This window comes from Theropithecus gelada, chromosome 5, assembly GCF_003255815.1.
Source record: "Theropithecus gelada isolate Dixy chromosome 5, Tgel_1.0, whole genome shotgun sequence".
Classification (NCBI taxonomy): domain Eukaryota; kingdom Metazoa; phylum Chordata; class Mammalia; order Primates; family Cercopithecidae; genus Theropithecus; species Theropithecus gelada.
The window spans coordinates 150,108,113-150,122,986 of NC_037672.1; the positions used below are offsets into that span (position 1 = coordinate 150,108,113).

Here is a 14,874-nt window from a genome sequence, read left to right on the forward strand (position 1 = left end):
GTCAGGCTTGGTGGTGAGCACCTGTAGTCCCAGCTGCTCGAGAGGCTGAGGCAGGAGAATGGCTTGAACCTGGGAGGCAGAGGTTGCAGTGAGCCAGAATCGTACCACTGCACTCCAGCCTGGGAGACAGAGTGAGACTCTATCTCAAAATAATAAATAAATAAATAAATAAATAAATAAATAAATAAAATTTAAAAACAGAAATTAGAGCATTTTTCTTTTTCTTTTCTTTTTTCTTTTTTTTTTTTTTTTTTTGAGATGGAGTCTTGCTCTCACTCGCCAGGCTGGAGTGCAGTGGCGCGATCTCGTCTCACTGCAATCTCTGCCTCCCAGATTCAAGCAATTCCCCTGCCTCAGCCTCCCGAGCAGCTGGGACTACATGTGCGTATCACCACACCTGGCTAATTTTTTTTTTTTTTTTTGTATTGTAGTAGCGATGGGGTTTCACCATGTTGACCAGCATGGTCTTGATCTCCTGACCTTGTGATCTGCCTGCCTCAGCCTCTCAAAGTGCTGGGATTACAGGCATGATTTTTCTTAACAAAAAGGTTTTTCTGCTTTATGAAGAAATTTTCTTGTGTGTTTTATTTTACATAAACCATTTCCCTAGAATATGGAAATATCGCTTTGTGAAAATTGGATGCATGTTAAACTTTTCAGAAATGAATTTATGACTTTTTAAAAGGATGCATTTGTATGTACATATTTCAGTCTCAACCCAGAGATTAACATAATCATATTATCATAATGTGTATAGTAAAATCTCATTAATTCAAACATGCCACTGATTTTTAACTTTGAATAGCTCAAGTACGGAATATATAATTGATCATAGGAGAAACCAGTATGAGGCATGTGTAATTTTTTTTGTGTACAATCTTCTTATGCCTTGGATGCAAGCTCATTAACTTGTTTCATTTTACCTTTTAGCATCTATTTGTGGTGTGATTAGTATGATATGTCTGTAACCAAAAGTAACAAGACAGAGGTCAGGCAATGACTCACACCTGTAATTGCTGTACTGGAGGAGGCTAAAGTGGGCAGATCACTTGAGGCCAGGAGTTTGAGACCAGCCTGGCCAAAATGGTGAAACCCTATCGCTACTGAAAATACAAAAATTAGCCAGGTGTGGTGGCTCACAGGTGTATTCCCAGCTACTCAGGAAGCTGAGACTGGAGAATCACCTGAACCCGGAAGGCGGAGGTTGCCGTGAGCAAAGATGGTGCCCCTGCACTCCAGCCTGGGCAACAGAGTGAAGCTGTGTCTCAACAAACAAACAACAACAACAAAACCAAAACAAAAGGAACCAGGTGGCATGTGGACATTTAAATATTTCATAAATATGCCTAGTCTCATCTACACTTCCTCTTTTCTCCATAGGAACCAACCGAAATCATGAGTGAAATTTCATAACCATCATGGCCTGATGATGCAAGATTGTACTTGAAACAGTTCTTGAATTTCTGTGCATGAGATCATCTATAGCCAAGTATTATTCCCACGAAGTCTCACCTCTGTTTCACACATCTTTATGGGCTTTTCCTCACTCCTACCTGGAGCCAGCTAGTGCTCTGTCGGTGCAAAACAACTGTTTAAATAGTATCTTAAGGAAAATAAATAGAGAAAAGGAAATAAGCCGAAGAGAATGTATTCATTCTAAACCCAGGTATTAACTCACTGGTAGGGAAGGGTGAGCGACGCAGTCCCTCGCCTGTGATAGCCACTGACCCCACTCAGGCTCGCGCGGTCCCTCTTCCATTCCCCCAAATCACAGACATCTTATTCCTGCCCAACCACCCTCGTGAATCTCTTTGAATCTGTGATTTAAAACAGGCATTCATGGACATTCTTCTTAGAAGGCCTAGTGCTAAGTCGCAGTTGTCAAGGGAACCGCGTGTCTGGAGGGAGAACCGGCTCTCCGGAGTTTCCAGGGAAACCATCCCCCGTAGAGGCAGGTGTGGCTGGCTGGGCCTAGCGGGGAAGGGCTCTCTGGGCGGAGCCGGGGCACTAGGGGCCTGGGGTAAGGCCTCCAGGCTGCCGTGAGCTCGGGATCAGTCTCTCACACATAAATATATATATGCTATAAAATACTAATTTCGGTGGAGTACTTCACTTTGATATTCCACTTGCAAAACAGAACCACTGATTCCTTCCAGCTTGACAAGATTGAGTCGCTTTCGAGGAGCTGCCCTTGCTTTGGAAATGGTCCAAATCAACGAGGAACTGCCAAGGAGCCCCCTCAGACAGTAAGGTTCTGTTGGCCAGGGTCCTGGGGACAGACACAAGCGTTGGTGCGCGCGACTGAAACGGGAGCAGAGCAGTTGAATGAGCTTCTTACGCTTTGCATGGTGCGCAGAATATCCCATCGATACCCAGAAACCCAGTAGAAATAGGGATGAGTGTTGCTGCGAAAGCGTCTTCTGCATTTGAAATGCAGGTTGGGTTACCTGGAAAGGCTCCTGCCTCTTGTTTTGTTTCAGAAATACTGTTGGGAAAAGGATCTGATTTCTGTTCGGAGTGAAGAAAGGTTTGTGGAGAATTCCTAGGTCAGGGCTGGCATTTGCACCTTTTCCTGGTCGTTCCCTGCACAGTCATTCCAGCGGCGTCGCTGGGGCTGAGGCCGGGTAACTGCGGCTGGGCATGCGGATTTAGTCCCCCGCCTGTCATCTTTGTGGCTCCTTGTGGGGGAGGGGCGGGCTGTCTGACACAGTTATTAAACTTGGCAGCTGCGCTGGCGGCACTGAGGAGCATTTTGAGTGAACTTGCAGAAAATGACGGGCTTTCAGCTGGTCGCCTGCTTGTTACCCCTCGCTTGTCTGAAAGGCAGCTCTCAGAGCGCTTTCCCGTCCTTCTAATTACAGTGGCGGGGGCAGTGCGCGCTTCAGGACACAATTGGAAACGTGAGTATCTGCGGCCCCCGCGCTGCTGGCAGGCGGCTGGGCGCTTAAAGCTTCCAGACCGGTGGTGGGGACAGAAAGGCAGGGATAGGAGAGGCGAGCGCGCGTGCGGCGGGGCTGCGGAAGGGCCCCGAGAAGCGCGTCGCCACGCCTCGTCTGGAGGTGGTGCTCACTGGCGAGGAGGCGACAGCCCGAAGGCTGCAGACGAGGGCATGAGTGCAGGGTTGCCAGCATCGGGCTTGGAACGGCCCTGTGCTTTGGGGATCCACACACAAAGGAAAGAACCTTGGGCCTAGGCAGCCAGGGCAGGCAGCCCCGCCCCGCCCCGCCCCTGATCTTTCCGGCCCTTTTTGAAAATGGAGAGAAGGCGCGTTTTACGGTTGGCTCGAAACAACGAGATGAGGCCAGTGTTCCAGCCCGTGAGGACCTTTGTGCGCTGCGCAGTGGCGGCTGCGGCTGGTCCTGCAGGGACACGGGCGTGGCGGCGTCTCAGGGAGCAGCGCGCATCGCAGAGTCCGGGCCTGTGAGGGGGCGCGTCCGGGCTCCTTTGAGATCTCAGCGCCTTTGGGATTTCAGAGCCTTGCGGGCCTCAGTGTCTCGCCGCGCCCAGAACTCGTTTCTTCCTTCTCTTAGCACAATGTGCTTAGCAGGGCAGACATGAAGTGACAAGACTTCAATTCCCTCCTTTCTCCCCAAAATATGAGTGTGAGTGGGTGTGGGGTTTTTTTCCCCCTTACTATCGATTGCTAGAAGGAATCTTGAAGTTCAACTCAGTTTTATATTTAATTCCAGACAAGGTTTTAATTTTACGGAGCTGGCATCATGCAAGGGTGTCTCTGTGGTTTACATATTTCTTAAAGAACCTTGGCCCTTCCCTAAAGGTTCCGAGGAGCGTTTCACAGAGTCACATGGTTTCAGAACGTCCTGTTTAATGTTTCAAGTGCATTTCTGTGTTGATTTGGCGCAGGCCCAAATATGTGATACAGAGGCAGGCTCTTCTCTTATGGGACCTGAAGTCTAACTACTGCAGTCTCTGAGGCTCAGGTTTCTTGATGTGGTGTCTGGCCTCCACGGTCAAGGGCTGATGGCCAATGGAAGACCTCACCTTCCCCAGAGGGGCTTACCAGAGCCAGGACCCTGCGTTGGGAGTGTAAGCAATGAACGGTGAACAAGCTACTTAAACTTTCCAGGTCTCCCTTTCCTCATCCATATAATGGGTGTAACAGGGTAATATCTATCCATCAAAGTAATATCTAACTCCTAGCCTAATAGATAGGCTATGATTTCTGCATGTCTTCCAATTCATCTCCCACCAAGCAGCTTTTCTTTTAACCTGACATTTGAGGATTGGCTTAATGAGAGCAAGTAGAAAAGACAGAAAGACTACAAAGGGAAAAATTAAAATATAACAATCCTCAGAAAAGTAGTAATCAGTATAGCTTAGAATTTGCCTAAAAATACACTAACCAATTGCTTGTACACATATGGTGTGCATATGGACACATATGGTCTCTTTAATTTTGTTTATCAGGTCATGGCCCTGGGGAAAGATTGACGTCTGTCTGCCTCAAAAATAATGCTTGACATTTGGTGCTTAAATTTGCCCCAAATTGGCCGGGCACGGTGGCTCACGCCTATAATCCCAGCACTTTGGAAGACCGAGGCAGTCGGATCACCTGAGGTCAGGAGTTCAGTACCAGCCTGGCCAACATGGTGAAACTCCATCTCTACTAAAAATACAAAAAAATAGCTGGGTGTGATGGTGGGTGCCTGTAATCCCAACTACTAGGGAGGCTGAGGCAGGAGAACTGTTTGAACCCAGGAGGCAGAGGTTGCAGTGAGCCGAGATCACACCATTGCACTCCAGCCTGGGCGACAGGGTGAGACTCTGTCTCAAAAAAAAAAAAGAAAAAGAAAAAGAAAAAATTTGCCCCAAATTTTGGTTTTCCATCTTGAAGTGGGGTTTCTCAGATTTTTGCACATGAGTTTCTTGCTAATAAAAACCAGATGATGATTAAGTAGAAATGTTAAAAGAAATAAATGTGATTCTGAAATATTACATATGACATATCGAAACTAGAAATAAATACTTCTACTGAATTCTACTCTAGTAAAATAATGGTTAGGGTATTGTTCCTAATTTTGTCCACTGTACTTTAAAAAGAATATGCAGAAATTGGAGGAAAGGGGTTCAGAATGGGGAAATCAAATAATGAGGCAGAAAGAGGAGAGACTAAAAGAACCCAGGCTGTTTCAGGGAGAGAAGGTGGAGTGGCGATTTCGTTACTGTCAAATGTGTGAGGGGCTGAGAAGGATGGAGTAAGAGAAAATCAGATTTTGATTGGATATAATGAAAAACTTACAAAATGGCAAAAAAGTAAAATTAACCACCGAGAAGCACCTAAAAGAGAACAATTTATCATCTGCCTTTCATGGCCCCAGACCAGCTATTCTTTACCCTAGCTTCAGGCTGGAATCACCTGGGGACTTAAAAACTCCTCTGAGCCTGGATCCTTCCCTGGACTCCAAGATTCTGACTTAACTGGTCTGAGCCCAGGTATGGATATGTTCTAGGAGCTCCCCAGGCAAAACACTAGGTAGAGAAACATTGGTCCATGCCTAAGAGGACAAAGTCTACCACTGCAGGGCCAGGCAGGGAGCATAGATGTCCGAGGAGGGCCAGGACCTGCTGGGGTTCACTTGGTTTACTTGTGAGCCACACTCAATGTCAGCCAGCTTCGCCAGATCTTCTGATTTGCCAAGGGAAGCTGGAATTTTTGATTTTTAAATTTGTGAATATGACATCTCCAGATCTTTAGAGGTTGGCAACTAATTAAGGGTAAAACCTTTAAAAATGTTTCGTGCTTGCTAAGCAAAACACCCCAGCCAAAGCTGGTCCCCCGTCCAGATAGGCAACCACAACCAGAGTTTTGCCTTCTTTGTAGGTAACAGGTGTGAGTGGGAGCTCTCCCAGGGCCTCCTGTAGCTTCAGTTGTATGATTTGATGCTTTCTTTTAACCTGAAGACACATCTCTTGGCCTCAGTCTTTCTAAAGGCATGTCATGTCTTCCTGGCCGAGTGTCTACCCCTCCATAGATCTCTCGATTGTTTGAATAAAGGAACGTTTCTAGTTCCCTAATCTTCCCCTGGCTGTAAATTAATGAGGCTGCCCCCTGGAGATTCTGAGATAGTGGTAATTCTAACCATTCTTAACCACGCTTTCCACCTCCCCCACATCTGCCACTCACAGCTCCCTTGCTCCCTCCACTGGTGGTGGAGATGGGGTGAATGGGGTTCAGGAGGCCTGGGAAGTGTCCTGAAGCTGCCTCCTGGTGCTCCATCTTTTGCAGGGGAGGGGAGGAATATGGATTGACCGTACATATAAGCTTATAAGCAGCACCAATGTTGAAGTATGACTCTTACAAATGAGATTCCAAAATTCCCAGTTCACTCATCTCTTGAATTTCTCTCTAGCCTTCTCTAAGCCACACAAGCCGTGGAGTATAGTATGTCTCCATGACCAAAGAGGAGCACTCTACACCTCTCTGCACAGACAAGAATATCTTGACCAGAGGTAAAACAAATCCAGCCGGACTAGCACTGAGAGTTGGCTGGATTCTCCCTGCCTCTCCCCTGTGGGTTAGGGCTGTTGTACTTTGGATGATGGGGCCAGTTGGTGAAGTAACAGGAAGGCAGATCACCTGCCTCTCTAGCATTCCCCGCCCCTGCCTGTCCACCCTGGTGTAGTGCGAAGACCAGGGTGACACCTCTCTTCCTTCCCAATTATGAGGCACTGAGAACCTTCCAGGATGGCACAGAGACCTGTGTGTACAAGGTGGCAGAGATGTGCAGAGGAGATGCGCACTTATTTCAGCGCTGATACACAGAAGACAGCTTTGTTCAAAACAGCATTGTTTAGCAAAGTTGCGCTGTATATAAATGAAATCAGCATCCTTAAGCAGCTGCCTGTTTTCAGTTCCCACAGGCTAAGCAAGCAAAACCAGAGTGACTATGAGCAGGTGTCAGGTACCTCTCCAAAGGTCACACACACAAAAAAAATCCCAAAGCCATGGCCATGCTGTCTCCAGTTCTTTTGCCAGCCTCTTGGTTCTCCAAAGTCAAATCTTTGACTTGTGGTCCAAAGATTTCACTATCAGTGAGAAGGGAAGGGGAGTTTGTGAAGTTAGAATGTGTAAATGGCCCAAGGAAAAGGAAAGGAAGTAAGATCCAGGTGTTTGGCTGGATTCTGGTTGTCAAACACAGAAATATATTTCTTGGAGGAGCAGAAGCCACATCAGACCCAATATTGAGCTGCCAAAACCATAGGCTGGGGCTGAGATGCTCTACCCTGGCATAATCTCTGTCCCTCTCTCGGTAACTGCCTGAAAAAAGTGGTTGATTCTTTTCCTGGAATCATAGATTAGCACATTCCACCACATTAGCCTTTGCCCCCAGCTAGACCAGATACCGAGGACCAGGGGATGTATAGTGGGGTGCTCTGAGGCCCATGTAACAGTCTCACAGTGCCTCACTTCGAGCCACTAAGCAGCCTCACAGCTGTGCCCCAAAATGGGCTGCACACAGGGTTCTTCCTACATGCTCCTTTCAGGCATGGGACCAACCTTGGGGATCAGTATTCCTGTCCTCCTGTCCAGGGTTGAATAACATCCACTGCTTTGCATTGGCACCTGGAATGTCAGGCTCTACCTATTTCTGGCTTGATAATGATAGGTTCCCTATAGAGAATTTTGGCTGATGAGCTTGTCAGCCAGGGTTTACACAATCAGTTTGTGTTTTTTCTTGAGGTAGTTTATCCGGTTGCTTCTCTATTCTAGAGCTTTCCTGTTGGCTCTTTCTTTCTGACAAATTTACTACTTAACAGAAGATCTACTTAAGTGTGTCCAGGGACAGAGAGAAAAGGTAAAACCCCAATCTGTTGCTTTGAACCTTGTTGTGGTGGTAGCAGAAAAATCAATGAAAGGGAAATTTCATACTGTTGGCTAAAATGCAACTATTCAAATCATCCCTGTCCTGATCAATAATTCTTGTTATATTAAATTAATAAGAATAATAGTGAAGCTCAATTATGCAGTCCTATGAACTATAATTGGTTTGTGAAAACAATTTCATTGGAAATTTTACTTAAAGTAGATTATTTTCATCATTGTATAGTGGCAAATCAAAAAGTAAATTCTCCTCCTAAGGTATAGTGATATATAATGGGCAACAAAAATGCAGGAAACTTTAAATCTGTTAAATAATTACTATTGATCCTACTGAGAATAAAAAAAGAAAAGGAAGCATGTGACAATTTTTAAAAATTAGCTCTTGCCATCATGTTTAGAAGAAATATTTGCACAATTAAAAAAAAAAAAACAGATAAAAGATAAAGCAAAGACAGTGTCAGGTGGAGTGCTAGACTGACTAATCAAATGCTGGGACAAGTGGTGTAGATAGTCTGTTCTACACCAAGGCTAGAAGAGGGGAAACTGATATTCTTGGACGCAATCAGGTTATGAGTGCTGGCTCTAGGGCTTTGAGGGGTGATCTAGAACTGGAAAGGTAAGCAGAGAAGGTGGAAATACTTTTCACCTAAAGGCAAACAGCTTGAGCAGTGGCTCAAAAGGCTGCATGAGCATGGATTTGGCAACTCACTTGATATGGGGAGAAAGAAGACAGGCTTTCTTCTTGGAGACCAGTGGTTGGGGTTTGTATTTCAAAGGCATGTGACCTTGAGCAATTTGCTTAAGATGCAGTGTCTCAGTTTTCTTATCTGTAAATGAACAACCCAGCCATTGCAGATTGTTCTAAGGATTAAAGAAAATTGATATAAAGGTGTCTGGCACTGTTCATTGCATACAGATGATTAATCTGTGATGAGTATTGTTTTCAGGACAAAGACATAAAATGGAACTCTATCTTGCTTCAATATCAGAATGAGGACTTTGAACTTGTTCTGAAGACCATGTGAAGCCACCCTATCTCGGCTCTAGGAAGTGAAAGCTTTTTTACCACTTTATATTAAAAGTTCATAGAATTTTTACAAAATCTTTTTTTTTTTTTTTTTTTTTTTTTTTGTAGAGACAGTATCTCACTCTGTCGTTCACGCTAGAGTGCAGTGACATGATCATGGGTCACTGCTGTCTGGTTCTGGGCTCAAGTGATTCTCCCGCCTCAGCCTCCCAAGTAGCTGGGACCACAAGTGTGCACTACCACACCCAGCTAATTTTTTTAAATTATTTTTTGAAAAGACAGAGTCTCGCCATGTTGCTCATGCTGGTCTTGAACTCCTGGGCTCAAGTGATCCTCCAGCCTCAGTCTCCCAAGGTGCTGGGATTACAGGCATGAGCCACTACAGCAGCCTAAAAATTCTTATATGACCATTTGAATCTCTGCTTAGATTTTTTTTTCTTCTCTCTTGTGCTTGTAACTCAAACTTTAATACTAGAAAAGATTCATCAAAATTTGAATATACTTTTCTAAATCTGTAAGAAGACTGTCTCCCAAGATGGTTTGTCAGTAAACCATGCTGTCTATGGTCAGCATTGCATTATCTCCAGCCTTTCTGAAGAGCTAACAGTAGCTCTGAGTTTAATAATGTAATAAGCTATGCCTACTAGTTGATGCTACAAGAAATAAACTTTGAAAAAATTCAGTACTTGAAAATATTTAGCAAATACATAGGATCATCTATTTCCATTTCCATTAGTATATTATTCTTGAACATTTTCCCACAACCCATTATTTTTAGCTATTTTAAGTAAGAGTTACAACTTTACTATGCTTTTTGGTTTGGTGATGAGTAATGTTTCCATTGTTACATCTCTATTTTACAACTTCCCAAAACTCTTTAGTGCAATTTTTAGAATATGAGTCAGTTACAATCTTTATACTGCAGTTTCGAACCATCTTTTTATGACCTTCTAAGTGAAATATTTCTCTGAAAATTTCCCCTGCTTTCCCTCTCCTCTTTCCTTAATTCCCTTGAGTTAGTCTTTGTTAAGCACTGTAATTGAGTAGAGTAAGCTGTGTTATCTAACACTTTTCTACTGCTTTTACAAGCACAAAGATGAATCAGAAAAAAAGCTACAACAAAGCTTCAAGGTTCTAGAAATCAGCGCTTTTGAGACAGGCTAGCAAAAATCACCAATCTCATTAGCTTCTCCAAAGGAAACAAATAAGTCTTGTGAGCTACTACTGGGATTTTTAGAGTTTTCTAGCCCTCATTTTAAAGAGATCGGGTCTCACTCTCTTGTCCAGGCTGATCTTGAACTCCTGGCCTCAAGGCATCCTCCCACTTCAGCCTCCCAAAGTGCTGGGATTATAGGCGTGAGCCACCATGCTGGTCATCTAAGCTTCAAGGGATGTTTGTTTGTTTGTTTGTTTGTTTTGAGAGAAGATCCCACCTTGTTGCCCAGGCTGGAGTACAGTAGTGTGATCATGGCTCACAGCAGCCTCAACCTCTCAGGCTCAAGCGATCCTTCTATCTCAGCCTCCCAAGTAGCTGGAACTACAGGCATGCACCACCACACCTGGGTAATTTTTAAAATTTATTTTTATTTTTTTGTAGAGACAAGGGTCTCTGTATGTTGCCGGGGGCTGATCTCAAACTCCTGGGCCCAAGTGATCTGATCCTCTTGCTTTAGCCTCCCAAAGTGCTGCAGTTACAGGCGTAAGTCACCATGCCTGGCCAGGCTTCATTTTTAAAAAGGGGAGGGGAGGGTTGGGAGCTAGCTCTCTGGCTCACAAACAATAATGACTTCAATTTCTGTTCTTTCAATTGCATTTTTATGTTTCCCTGGGAGGAAGAGGAAGACTAGGCATGCTCATCTTGCCAATGTGATTAACTCTTCATTGGCCAGCCTTTCGGACATCCATTTACTGCTCATTTTCTAGTATTCTGAGGAACAAAGATTTTGTTGTACTTTAAACTAAAATAGCTCATTTGTTCTAAAAACGCAATACTAAATTTTGAGATGGAGACTGTATGTATACAGAAACACTTTGCAAGCAAATGTTTATAACCAGCTCCTACTGCTTTTACAAGCACAGAGATGAATCAAAGATACACCAAAGCTTTGTGCTAGAAAGAACCTCCATGAATTGAACATATGTGCTGTATGGTAGGCATCATTCTTGTCACTGTTTGTGCATGATCCCATTCAGCCTTAACAGGAATCCTGTGAAAAGGTATTATCGTCCTCACTTTAGAGATGAGAAAACTGAAGCTTAGAGAGATTGAATACGTTCTGCAAAGTCGCTAGCTATTAAGAAGCAGGTGTAGGAGTTGGAGTCATATCTGTCTGACTTTAAAGCCATTGCTCTTCCTGATATACTCTGCATACGACATGATGCACAGCAAAATCCTTGAGAATATTCTGCTCCCCTTGGAGTTCCCTGCTTAGTGAGTGGTTCGTGCTCAAAGAACTCTCACAGACAACGCTAGTACACTTATTAGTTTTCTTTGTGTCATTTGGTTCTTACAGGCCAACGGCTACAAGGCAGGGCCAACAAATTTCCTAGATGACTGAATATTGGGCAGTATTCCAAGGTGGTCAATTATGTCTAAGACTACACAAAAGCATTAGTAAGGATGGCTCCATGGATCAAGAGCAAATCAATGTACAATTGTCCTCTGAGACTAACTTATTAGGGAACAAAAAGTTGCAATAGTTCACTGGAAACTTCCATTCACTAGAAAAAAATGAGTGCTTAAGCAAATTTGGCCAGACTCTGATTATGATTAAGCATAAACCTCCTAAATGAAATTCATGTGTATATTTTCTCTGCGTGGGACCAACTTGGCCAGCTTACTTTAAGGAAAAGCTATTTGTTGTCTGCATTCTTGCCAAATTTCTAAACTTTCAAGGGTAAGGACTGTAGTTTTAACTCTTTATTCTGACACTTAGTCATTTAGCTTACTGCTTGGCATATAGTACATCTTCAAGAAATAGTTGTTTGAATGGAGTGTATCAGGATTCTCCAGAAAAAAAGAACTAATGGGTGATATATACATATAGATATATAGATGATATAGATATAGATGATATGGATACTGATATATACAGAGATTTATTATAAGGAATTGGTTCATAGGATTATGGAGATGGACAAGTCCAATCTGTAGGATGGGCCAGCATGCTAAAGACCCAAGAAAAACCAAGGTTCCAATTCCAAGGCCTTCAGTCAGGAAGCACTGATGCTCCAGCTGAAGTCCACAGACCATCTGCTGGAAAGTTCTCTCTTACACAGGAAAGCATTCATCCTTTTGTTCTAGTGGCACCTTCACTAGTTAAATAAGACCCACCCACATTATGGAGGGCAATCTGCTTTACTGATAAAAATGCTAATCTCAGGCAAAAAGACCCCCATAGAAATACCCAGAATAATGTTTGACCAACTATCTGGGCACCGCATGGCTCAGGAACATAGACACATAAAATTAGCCATTACAATGAATGAGTAAATGAGAAACAGTAGTTTCTGAACTGTGGCAGAGCAAGTGGACTTCAGGCATTGGCCTCTGTTGTAGCCTTGAGTTACACCACACCTCAGTAATAGGAAGAGCTCTTCTTTCCAGTGAGGCAGCACCAACAGACTATAGGGCTTGAACCCAAGATGCCACCTGAGGGGAATTTTCATGTGGCCACTTGTGCCCAAGTGATCAGTTAACACTGAGTTATGTGAATTAAAGAAACAGGTTGGGACATGTACCATACTCTCCAGACTGAGGGTGAAAAGGGTGTCTTTCTAAGAAGTAAGAGATTTTTTGGAAGTGGAATCCTATCAGGTAAGACCCTAGTTTTTCTAAGAATATTTGGGAAAAAAATAATCTTTACCTGAGTGTATGTAGCCACATTTGACTACTTTGTGTAGTTGATTTAATGAAACTCAGTGGTTACTGTAAATATCTGAAACTTGTAGATTATTGCTTCTCTAAAATTATAATGGGGTCCGTTTCTAGATTTACATCAGTTTTTTTTTTTCTTTGAGACAGGGTCTTGCTCTGTTGCTCAGGCTGGAGTGCAGGTGTGCAATCTTGGCCCACTACAACCTCCACTCCCTGGGCTCAAGCAGTCCTCCTATCTCAGCCTCCTGAGTAGCTGGAACGACTACATGCCTGGCTAATTTATTATTACTATTTTTTTGTAGAGATGAGGTCTCACTATATTGTCCAGGCTGCTCTCAGACTCCTGGCCTCAAGCTATCTTCCTACCTCAGCCTCCCAAAGTGCTGGGATTATAGGCATGAATCACTGCACCTAACCTAGATTTACATCTTTTTTTTTTTTTTTCCTTTTTTTTTCTGAGGCAGAGTCTTGCTCTGTCGCTCAGGCTGGAATGCAATAGCATGATCTCGGCTCACTGCAATCTCTGCCTCCCAGGTTCAAGCAATTCTCCTGCCTCAGCCTCCAGAGTAGCTGGGAGTACAGGCGCGTGCCACCATGCCCGGCTAATTTTTGTATTTTTAGTAGAGACGGGGTTTCACCAGGTTGGCCAGGCTGGTCTCAAACTCCTGACCTCAGGTGATCTGCCCACCTCGGTCTCCCAAAGTGTTGGGATAACAGGCGTGAGCCATCGTGCCCAGCCGATTTACATCTTAAAACGTGCTGCAAACTAAAGAAGCCTAGGAAACATATCCCTGCTTTGTGATTTCAGCTGTATTTTTGTTATTCACATACAAATCCATTTTAGACAGTACCTTTTAAGACAATGTTGTGGGAAAACAAAAATATGTTATTAACAGTATTAACATTTTGCTCACTTGACTTGGGATTGCACAAATTTCTTACTGTGGCAAGTATTTTTTTTACTTAATTTAGTTTATCTGTACAATTAAGCTAACTTCTCCCTGAAAAGAAGCAGTTCTCATATTCTAACATTGTTTTAATAACTTTTTACTTATATAAACACATGCACTTAATTGTTTTGTTTTGTTTTGCGATAGGGTCTCCCTCTGTCTCCCAAGCTGAAGTACAGTTGTGCGATCATAGCTCACTGTAACCTTTAACTCCTGGCCTCAAGCAATCCTCCCAACTCAGTCTCCCAAAGTGCTGGGATTACATTTACAGGCATATGCCACCATGCCCGGCTCACATGAACTTAATTTTTAAAAATAAGATGGTACTTTTTAAAGCTTATATCCAAATACAGCAGTCTCTTTTCTCTTTACTAAAAGAATCTTCCTCCCTAAAGACAACCCCTTTCAACATTCTTAGCCATTCTTCTGCTAGTTGCTTCCATGTTTCTAAAAATTGTCTTCTTTCTGCTATTTCTCTTACATTTTTCCTTCTTTTATTCAAATAAGTCATATATTTACATAGTTCAACATTCAAGTAAAAAAAGATAAAAACAATCAAAGTCTCTTTCCTACCCTGGCCCCCAGCCTCCCGAATTTTCTCTTGGCAAGCAACTAGTATTACCAGCCTCTCGTATATCCTTCCTGAAATGTCTTCGGATATACATATACTACTGATGATTGATCAATTTTTGGCATTATCTGTTGACTCTCAGTTATAGTAGATGAGAACTTAGCTTTCTCTTCTGCACTCTACTTTCTGTCTTTCCTTTCCCATAACTTAATTATAGTACAAGTCTTGATTACATCTGTATTTGTATTACCAGGACCATGTAAATATTGTCACTGCTGAGTCAAGGAGTTTACAATAGTTGTGTTTCCTTTTATAGGCTGGATTTTGTTTTGTTTTGTTTTATCCAGAGCTAATTATTACTTCATTTTTTTTCTGCTAGATTTTCTATGGGCTTATTGTTAGTTTTCTTCAAATGCTCCAACAGATATGTCACATGATTATTAAAGTTTTTTTTTTCATTCAAAATGTTCCCAACACTTTATGGGTTCTACTTCTCCACTCCCTCTGAGATTTTCCTCTCTTAGTTCTCAGTCCCACCCCAGTTTGGACTGGTTTTATTTCCACCCCAAGATGCTATTGTTTGGGGCTTGCTTTTGTAATTCTTCT

At 43.1% G+C, this 14,874-nt stretch overlaps 1 protein-coding gene across 1 annotated transcript in view; it reads left to right on the forward strand.

Moving 5' to 3' along the window:
* The first annotated feature begins 2,746 nt into the window (after positions 1-2,746).
* Positions 2,747-14,874, forward strand: part of TRIM2 (tripartite motif containing 2) — a 188,042-nt gene continuing 175,914 nt past the window's right edge. The window contains exon 1 of the mRNA XM_025386754.1: positions 2,747-2,900. The gene's annotated coding sequence lies outside the window, so the exon portion shown is untranslated. The remainder of the gene's footprint in view (positions 2,901-14,874) is intronic.